General features: G+C 43.7%; 1 pseudogene; it reads left to right on the plus strand.

Annotated features, from left to right (window-relative positions):
- The first annotated feature begins 574 nt into the window (after positions 1-574).
- Positions 575-6,027, plus strand: LOC116882251 (annotated as a pseudogene).
- The last annotated feature ends 4,640 nt before the right edge of the window (positions 6,028-10,667 follow it).

Raw genomic sequence — 10,667 nt, forward strand, 5'->3', positions numbered from 1 at the left:
AGAGAGTTAAAGGCATTCCCTGGGGTCACGGGTCAAAGAATCAAGTCCGTCTTATTCCCCAGCAGGTGACCGGCCACCAAGCTAGACCACCTCTTCCCCACCAGCTTCTCTAACTCCCTCTCTTTCCCTTCATCAGCTTTCTCAGCATTCATGCTTGGAACTCTAGTGATGTATTGACATCATACAGTTGACCCTTGAACAATGCAGTGGTTGGGGGTACCAATCCCTCCTGCAGTTGGAAATCAGCCCATAATTTCTGACTCCCCCAAAACTTAACTATTACTAACCCACAGTTGCCCAGAAGCCTTACTAATAACATAAACTGTCGATGAACATGTATTTTGTATATTTGTGTATTATAGACTATATTTCTACAATAAAGTAAGCTAGAGGAAAGAAAATGTTATTGAGCAAATACATTTATATTACCATACTGTGAAAAATCCATAAAGAAGTGGACCTGCACAGTTCAAACCCATGTGGTTCCAGGGTCAATTGTATTTACATTCCAAGTCTTATTTCTTTCTCTTTCAGAGTATCTCCCTTCTTGTTCCTTTCTTTTTCAAATCCATGGCTACTGGCCAGTCCAGAAGAAGTTCCTTGGTCCTCATGGTGTTTTTAAAATATTTGCCATCGATTGCCACATGCCTTCCCTCAAAAGGTGTGCCATGACTTTTAGGCATGAGCCTCAGAGATACACATTACCATCCTACATCTAGAGGTAGGCAAGATAGAATGGCTTTCTCTATTAACTTGCCCCTAAAACTACAAAAGAAGGGATAGTGTGTGTCTCTCTGTGTACAGACATTCACCACAGTGTAAACGTGTAAAATTTAGTCATGTTTTCCGTTACTGTATATAAAGGCATTTATATACAAATTCATCTCCAAGCATGAAACTATGAGCAGAGATAAGTGTCATTGTGTGGTGATGGCTCCAAGCAGACGGCTGCTGTCTGTAGGGCCAAGCCAGTTTTCTGAGGAACTTTTCTCTTCGGCCATCACAGAAAAAGTGTCAAGAATCTAGATGTTTAATTTTTGGAAGGTAGAGAGGTTTCATTTTTCATAGAGAATTCTTCCTGGTACTTACAACAGACAATGGAACAGAAATGGGGTTGACGAACCCATTGACCTTGTATCACAAGTGCAGGAAGAAATAACAACAGAACAGACCCCTGTGTTTTCCATCCCCCTGAGGGCTCTGTCTGTTCTCAGGCCTGGGCCTCTTTCTGTTTTCCCCTCTGGAGGGTTCCAGTATCAAGCGTCTCTGTGTTAATTAACTCAGCATGTGGCACATAAAGGCCTGACAGCAGATAGCTAATGTTTTGGATATGCACACAGTTTAAGGATTAGCTCAATTCCAAAGGACAACTTTACGTTGTCACAGTACAGTTGACACTTGGTGATCCGAGGCAAATTTTGGGTTCTGGGCAATCTTCCTTCCGCCACCATCACGCATATGGGCTTCCACTCCCTACTCTCAGCTCTTAGACATTCAAACAAAGCAAGCCAATTTTAATATTTTAATTCACCTTAAATAAAATCTTGTAATTGCCAATAAAACCCAACAGTAAAAAAGTCTTACAAGGCATCGGGTTATCTTTGCCGAAGTTTGTCTCTCGCATGATGGGCATTTTCTGGAATATATTAAAAATAAGTATAATAGATAAAATAAACACATAATGAAGATTCATATAAAAGGTGCTCCCAAAGCCAAATTCCATAGAAAAGGTGTGTGGATGAGAACCCCATGTGGTATGGAAATCCTTTGGCCTGATTTCCAGCTTTTTTGAGCATAGAATAAAGCAAAGTTTGCCAAGTGGCAGCCCACAGGCCACATCTGACCTCTTGACATGCTTAATTTGGCTTGGGTAGCATTCTTAAAAAGTTATAATTGAAAAAGCAAGGAGTTTTTTTTTTTTTTAATTTGCATATTTGGGTTTTCTTGCTCTAGGTTTGTGCTCCCTAATGGCAAAAATTGACAAGAGTGGAGCAACTCTCTTCACCTTGGATGGGACACACATGATGTGGTGTCAAGTTCAGCCCAAGTACAAAATGTTTGAAATGCCCGTTCCTAGGCCCCCAAGTATTAGTTTCTTGTTGTTCTGCCAATCCGTTTGCTACATCTCTCACTTCATTCCTAATCATTTCTTGTGTATTTTGCTCAAGGTAAGGTGTTGAAGGAGGACAAACTGGCTGGAGTTGGGCACGTCGATCTTAGATTCCCTTTGCATGTAGCTTTGTACAAAGTGGAGTTTTCACTAATCTTGACCAATTGCCCAGAAATCACCTAGCGAGCTCCTTGTGAAAAATCAAAATAAACAAGCAAATATAAAATATGTGGAAAGGCTGACAAATTTAGCCATTCGGCATGGCATTTAAAAATGGTTCTAGAAACATTTTTAATGTACTCTTTCAAATGTCATGACAGCTGTCCAAATTTGTAATTTTAAAATATATTTTATGTTATCACATACATTTGCTATACACTCTATCAAATAGATGACTAATATGTGAAAACAAATATGTTTGCCACCCGGCTGACTCATGCTTCTTGGGTGTGGGAGACTCCTTGAAGAATAAACAAAAAGCCCCTTGTGGCTGGGAAGAGGGACCCCAAAGCTAACATTTTTTTTTCTCTCCAGGGGATTTGTTCAGGAGTCAGCTTTTGTTGCTGCTCAGGATGGAAGGCATGTATCATACAAATTCTTACAAAATCATTAGGCCCAGAAAGGGAAGATGTGTCTTATTTTCGAGACCAGGGGATATAGTTCTTTAAATCATTCATTCATGCATAGAGCCATTTCTTTATCTGTTCATTTACCCCGGGAGGGTTTATAGGATACCTACCACATGACACTGTGATGTTTAATGTCGTAAGGGGGATAAATACGAGAACAAAAATTCTGAGTTGTTTGTTTGTTTTAGGGAATGGCATTTGTTTCCTTGGACTGCCATAACAAAGTACCAGAGATGGGTGGCTTAAACCACAGAAATTTGTTGTCTTACGGTTCTGCAGACCAAATGTTCAATATTAAGGTATCAGCAGGATTGGTTTCTTTTGAGGGCTCTGAAGGAGGGCTATGTTCCAAGTCTCTCTCCATGGCTTGTCGATGGCCATCTCCTTCCTGCGTCTTCATGTCATCTCACCTCTGTGTGTGTGTCTGTGTCCAAATTTTCTCTTATAAAGGTGCAAGTCCTACTGGATCAGGGCCCATCCTAGTGACCTTCTTGGACCCTGATTACCTCTGTGAAGGCCCTGTCTCCAGATGTGCTCACATTCTGAGGTAACGGGGGTTAGGACTTCAACATGAAGCTTTTGTGGGGAGAGAATGCATTTCAGCCTATAACAGGAGCATATCAAGTGATTGTTTCTGGAAGTTTGAATGCTTCTCTTCTGCTCATTGGTTTTGCTGCTCCTACTAGTAAATGAATTCTTTCACTGTTGCTAATGGCCACCTCACTGATTACTAAACTAGGCTGGCCTGGATGATTTTAGAAGCTAGAAAGGTGACAATAAATGAGCTTAATTCCATAGACACAAAATTTTAGTAACTGGACATAAAATGGGCATATAGATGATAGGGACCAGATTTTGGATGCACTTGGTGTGTAACATGAAGGGCCAGTCTGTGGCCAGGAGTGGGAACAAAAGGTCTCCATGGTGTTTTCCAGAAGGATCAGATGCCATGTAAGATGAGTGAATAGAGAGGGAAGAGAGCTGGTCCAGATAAGCCAGAGAGGAAAGTTCTGGAAAGTTGAAATCTGAATAACATAAAGCCTGTCACATGATCCTGCAAGTCTTCCTGAATAAGGACAAAGGGAGAAAGAGCCAAAAAGGAGAAAAAGCTACGTCACTAACTGGGGGTTTGTAGGACACGTGTCATGAAAGACAGCACCATTCAAAGGACCGAGCTGACATCCTTCGACAAAATCATGGTGCAGCCCAGGAAGACAGCAGTGGGGGCCCAGCACCGTGCCACAACCATGAGATGAAAGATCCTCTTCATTACACTCTTTTTCCAGGTTTTTTTCCTTGCTTCGCCTTTTCTCTCCAGCCTCTTCCCCGCTTCAGTATTCCAGCCTATAAGCTGGCACAGGGTAAAAAGAGAGCCGAGAAAAACCTTAGCCTCTCAACAGCAGGTGCATAGGCTGAAATGGTTCCATAAGCGATAGGCACTGGAGGTCGCGGTGTGTCCACGGGTGCCCTTCCAGCACATTCTAGATGACACCACCGATGCAACCATTCCCCCTTCATTTAGGTACAAGCCTGGCTCTGGCCCCTTCTCTCCAGCAGCATTCCTCCCCCTTTCAGGCGGGAGCTCATCACGTGGGGATCTTGTTAAAATGCAGCTTGTGGTGCAGAGGGTCCAAGGTGGGCCCAGGCATCATTCACGCCTCCAGCTGCAAGGGCCTGTGGTAGGACGGAAGCCCCATTGGAGATGCCGCCAAGGTATCATTCTGTCATTCAGGAGCTCCGGGCTCGGTGGGCTTCCCAGGTTAAGAGGAGAGGATGCCTCTCTCGGCTACGGCCGGCACCTTAACTTTCAGTAGCTCCTGTATTCATTAGTAAGGGTTAGAGAGAAAAGAAAAATAACAATAGTGCTCTTAATTGGATCTCTGAAAGAGATACTGCATTTCCACTGATTAAGGCAATTAAAGGTGCAGACGTCGCTGCTCAAAAGCTGACATCTTCAGGTGTCTCATAACAAAAATTAATACCACTGCTAGCTGTGCCACCTAGTCATGCTGTAAAGTAAATTAATTACTGCAACCAAACTAATAATAACGGAGCAGGCAGAGTTGTAGCAATCTTGTGGCTCACCACTGGAGACTGAGCAGGGACTTTTGCCTCTCTACTACCCATGAGCGCAACCCAGCAATTGCTGACTGTAACATTTCTATTGTATGGTTTATGCTAAATATGCATATCTTAATTGCATTAGTCAAAATAATTAGCTAATATATTTTTGCATAATGACGAGGTAAGCAAATATCACCATAGCTCAGTGGTTCTTGCATGAGTAAATTTGGAAAATTAATAGACTCCCAATTTCCTAATTATCTGTCTTTTATTCCATGCTCAAACAAAGAAATGCTACTGCACACTCCTGGGCATCGCGTAATTTAGTTTGCACCTTGAAAATTTAAAGCACCTGTGTTTGTTTTCTCCCCCTTTTGCAGGAAAGTGATATAAAGAAAACGACAGCTCCTTCCTTTTATCACCCTGGAATTGAAATGTAAGGGAGGCAGTGGATCAATACATTTAATTTTTATACGGAAGCAGGGCCTCGAGTTGCAAGGCAGTTTTCATGCATGGGGAAGTTATCGGAAAGTTGAAGGAATGGTCAAAATTCTTTCCGAAGTGAGCAGGTACCCAAGCTCTGGGGCCGGGCCTTTGTGCCGTGCTTCCACCGGCATCTACCAACCTGCCCCCTTGTGTCTCTGATGACTCCCCAGCTTAGCCTGGCTCTTGCCCATGTGTTCACACCTATGTGGCAATGGTACCTTTCTTGCTCCTGGACATAAAGGTCTTCAGGGAGGATCGTGTGGTTGTTGAAGAGTAAAGCTCGCTGTTTGGATGAAAATGCTCAGTGGACCACAGCTGGGTTCCTTTGGGTTCCCTCTCATTTCTTTGGGTTTATGATTGTGAACCAGAGTAATATGAGGGGCTACCTTACAGAGCATCCCGATTTAGCAGAACCTGGCCATTCCTGCCAAAGGGGCCAGCTCTTCCTCACTATTTATGAGAAAGCGTAGTCTTAGTATGGTGATCTAATGCATAAAGAAAACAGAAATCTGCCCAAGAGGACATTTGGGCAATGCACTAATATCCTCTAAGGAGCTTAAAAGCACCCTTGCCCATGTCTTCTGGTGGCAAGTTTCAGGCCATCACTTCAAAGGAAGAATGTTCCAGAGCCTAAAGCCCACCACATGTGGATGAAACCGTCACCCCAAGCCCGAAGCCTCCAGTCTAATGACAGGCAAGTCCTGGAGGAGAAAGCAGCTGGGGGAAGAGCTCCTTTAAGTTTCTGATGAGTTTGGCTTTCTGGTGGCATAGGGGAAAGCGGTCTGCAGCCTGGTGAGGGAGGGAGATCTTCACTGATGTCGCTTTGGTCTCAGCAAGCTCTGATTGGATCTCTTCCCCCGGCCTGTCAGGATTCCTGCCTTGAGACTCCGTGGACCACCTGTGGCAAAGCCCATGCAGGTAGGGGACGGAGGCCGTGGTATCCTCAGGTAGTGACCCCCTTCCATACCCCCTTCCATGCTCACATGCAAATCGCCAGGAACCATAAAGGGAATGTGTGTAAAATTTGTTTTAATCTGTACACATGAGTGTAACAGGCTCTAATTAAGATGAGGAAAGAGACAAAGGCATGCTAAATGGTATCTGGGAGGTCATGAAAGCCTAGCATCCAATTTTATAGACCAAGAGCTGGTACAAGAGTGGTAAACTCGAAAGCCAAGCTCGCAGCGTCCATCTTGACCACTCAGGAAGGGAAGGCTGTCCACTGTTGCCCAGGCACCACGTTATCATCAGGACAGTGGAACCCAGAAGGCAAAAGGAAGGAGAGCTAGGATGGAAGGCCTAGAAGAAAAACTAATGAAGAGAAACAAAGGCCATAGATGAATATTCTGAGAAAAAAAAAACACACACACCCAAATTCTCATGCTAGAAAACGTAGTGAGAGAAAAGTTATTAGAAGTTAGACCAGAGGACGGAAGAAGTTCACCAAAGCTGGATGTAGTGCATGGTGCATGGATGGAAACACAATGGGGAAGAGAGGATAGAAAGAGGATAGAGACCCTGAGGGATGAAGGGAGCGACGGCCCAGGCTCTGGCTACATGGCTCAGCTTCTCGTTGCCTCTGATCCCAGGAGAGACCCGGCTTGCATCCGAGTTATGCAGAGCCTTGTACCCAGGCTAGAAGTCAAGGGTAATAGACGTGGGGCACATTTCCTTAACAGCCTTTCCTTAATTCCTCAGAGGCCGCAAGGGAGGCGGCTTCTTGCGTGCTAGTCAGGTGGTCCCCTTGAGGCTCTCGAGGCATAAGAAAACTTCCTATATGTGGTGGCAGGGCACAGAGCAGGAGGTGGGGGCACCGCTGATCAAGCTATGGGGGAACAGGACCCAGGTCACACTCTTTCAACATGATCTGAGCTGAATCCTGAGGATAGCCGACAGCCAAGAAAAGGCCAAGAAGCCCCAGGAAGTGTAAGATCAGAAATCTTGAAATAAACCGTCATCAGTTCCCGAGTAGCTAACCTTCATGTGGAAGGTACAAGAATGTGGAAAGCATATTCTTTGCTTTCAGAGATCTAACATTCTTGAGTTATGTGAATAACTGAATGATTTTTTTTTCAAAAATCCCAAATAATAGATTAATAATAGAGAAGACATGTCTCAGGAGAAGTAGGATATAATGAACATGCAGATCCCTGCTACTCCAAGCGTGGTCTGTGGACAAGCGGCCTCGTAATTACCTGGGAACTTGATGGACAGTACGGGGCCTCACTTCGTACTGACTTGACCCAGAATTTGAAAGGTAATGAGATCTCCAGGTGATCTACCCAAAGTCCTGGCCAAAAAAGACTTGTAAAACTATTAGGTGCAAAGCCTTTCTTCAGTAGCGAAAGAAGATTTGATGAAGAAAGAGTAATGTTTTGCTCTAGGTAGGGAGTGGTTTCATTGTCTACAATGAGGCTGGTGCTTTAGGGCATAAAAGGTACAGGACGTGTTCCCTACAAAAACATAGAGCACATAAAATATAATAACTGTCAGATTCTCCAGCCACTCACCCTGGAAGTACTTTGAATCTTGGGAAAAGGGGAGGAGGACCCTGCATTTCCTGAGAAAAGGGGACTTGGAATTTGGAGAGACTTGTTTCTTGCACACCTGTGTTGGAGAAGTGTTCCTCGTTGGTGCATGGCACAGCTGCATGGAGTAAACTTTGGGGAGAGGTAGGCAAGGAGGGAAATGGCGTTCCTTAGGCACGGCTTCCATGGTGCGTACTCAAGAGATTGGACAAAACGACAAGTCAGCAAGAATCTTTCTAGAGTAACTAGATCTAGAATCTTCATTAAATTCTTTCAATGTGAACCAGACCAAGGAACAATCCAAACTTCCTAGCAGAGCCCTCCTGGCCTTCTGTGGACAGACTGTTGCCAAGCTTTCTCTTCTCCTGTACCTCAGCCCTCACCCCCCTGATCTGCCTATCGGAGCAAGAATATATGGAAATGTTACGTTGCGTTCCAACACTCGGCCCACCTTTTCCTTCCCACACCAAGGGACTTTGCTCACATTCCTGCAACAGCCCTTGTCACCCCGTTTTGCATATCCTTTGGCAAATCTCACTCAGGCTTTGAACCTTAGCTTGCACTTTACATCTCCTTTAAGGCAAAATTAGGCACGCTGTTCTCAGTTGTCCCCCGGTGCCTCTGACATTGCTACTTCCTGTAATAGTTACTGTGCGTGCTTCATGCTCGACTCTAAGTTCCTTGGCGCAGATAACATATCTTATTCTTGTGTTTCCACTCCTATCTTTATACCGCAGACATAATAGGTGCTTAATAAATACAAATTTAATGAAAACAATGAATAAGTGAACGTATGAATAAATGAATAATGAATGAATGAAATCCGATTACAGAGGGCCTTGAGTGCCAGGCTGGGGTAATTGGAATTCATTCTGCAGCTGTTGGAGGGAAAACGTGGTCATAGGGTGTGGGTAAGATGCACTGATTCAACTCATATGTTAAAAAGCAAAATTAGAAAAAAAAAAAAAAAGAAAAAGAAAACACATGCATAGAGAGGAAAAGGAAATTCGGTGAGAAAAACAGCAACAAAAATCTGCAAACTCATTTTGTAATAAAAATGTCGCATCTCCTCATCTGGAGAATCAGGCAGTGACAGGTGACAGGAAGGTGACATTCTCTCTCTTCTGCACACCCCTTGGCAGGATCTCTGAAAACCTCAATCAGTAGCAAAAGAATCACTAAGCAGGGGCAGCCTTGCCCTGAAAATTACCTGCTTTAGTGTGCCCTGATGATTTATGGCTGTGAGTTCAGATGGCTGTGCATTTCCTCTGTTATTTCCAAGATCATTCTCGCTCAGGTCATCAGACACGTGGAGCGCAGCCAAAGGAAATGCCGTGGCTGGGATGGCTCACAGGAGGTGTGCATGGGCCCCTCGGCCAGCGCCTGGAACGTTTGCTCATGGGACAGGCCTTCTCTTTTGTGGTCGCATGGACAGACCCTTCGAATCACTTCTGTTTCTTTTGTTCATTGATGTCGCAGGGATCTCAGCAGAGACTGCATATTTAGCACAATTAAACTTGTCCCGGTTCTACCCGGAGCCAGCCTTCCAGGTATTTCTTACAAGACAATTATTAGAGTAAGGAATAAAGTCAGGGTCTTTCATGATGAATTCTAAACTTTGGGAAGCATGCTGTGACTTTGGCAAAGGAGTTCTGTGTGGGGGAAGCTTGGAGAGATCTCAAGGCAGTGTTCCTTACGCAGGGCCCTGGTTCCCACTGCAGCTTAGCCTGGATGTGGGATTCTTAATTCAGGTCCCAATTTTTTTTTTTCCAGATCGTTGTACCGGGCGGTTAAACAGCTGCTGTGTTTAACTACAGATGTGGGTGCATTTTATGGATGTGATTCCTGAGTGTATGTGAGTGTGTGCCAGTAAGCAAATATGTATATATTTAAAACCAATATTGACACAGTGTTAAGACTGAAATCTTTGCAGTCAAATCAGGAAATTCCAAAGCTACACTTCCTCTAACAATATCCTTTTAGTCGCTGACACCTCCTGTGTGTTGTACGCCCGTCACGTAACTCCAAAAATATGTGGGGCTAGAGGACCCCAGGCCTACGTGGGCCAAAATACAAGAGGTTTATGAATTATCTGCCTTTGAACTGTTTTCATTTTACATTTTAGCTTCATGTAAACACACAGAACTCGACTGAGAAAGGTGGAAATAGAGGTATCAGGAAAGATGTTTTCTTTTATAAGTCAAAAAAAGAGACAGGTCTAGCTTTATTCTCTAGTTAATAATCTTTATCCAAATGGAAGTTAAAACAGCAGAGAGAATGTTCTTCATCTTAGGTTCAACACTCATTGTTTCAACCTTCTACACTCAAAAATAGGAAACCATTTTTCTTCAGAATTGGCTTTCATTCCCTTCCTTAATGAGGACTACAATCTTGCCAAATTTGAAGTTCACAGCTTCAGTCATTTTTGAATTGCAGAAGCACAGATAAAACATTTTGATATTTTTTGTATGATGGAAAATATGCAATTTTCCCTGTCTAGGTGTATGGTAATATTCTCAGATATATCACATCTAAGTTTAGATTTGAATGAGTTCTCCAGTGTCTAAAGTGCTGGGTAACTAACACAAAGTGGCTTTTGTTTTATTACTGTGTGTTGGCTAACCTCCCATTTGGTTCCCTTTTATGGCAATTATCTGGTTGGAATGGTTGGTCAACAGTTATCGATGGGCCTGGAGACATGGTCTGGGAGTCGGTTATCTGACACTCAACTTGGTGCTCCCCGCATTCTCACTTCTTAATCTTACTGCTTGTTATGTTTCTGCCTTCTCTTTTCCTGCTTCCAAAATCTTCTGAGAGTTGCCAGATAATAAGAGACAAATTGTGCAAATT

The sequence above is a fragment of the Lontra canadensis genome, unplaced genomic scaffold, assembly GCF_010015895.1.
Source record: "Lontra canadensis isolate GAN:19392208 unplaced genomic scaffold, GSC_riverotter_1.0 scaffold82, whole genome shotgun sequence".
NCBI classification, from domain to species: Eukaryota; Metazoa; Chordata; class Mammalia; order Carnivora; family Mustelidae; genus Lontra; species Lontra canadensis.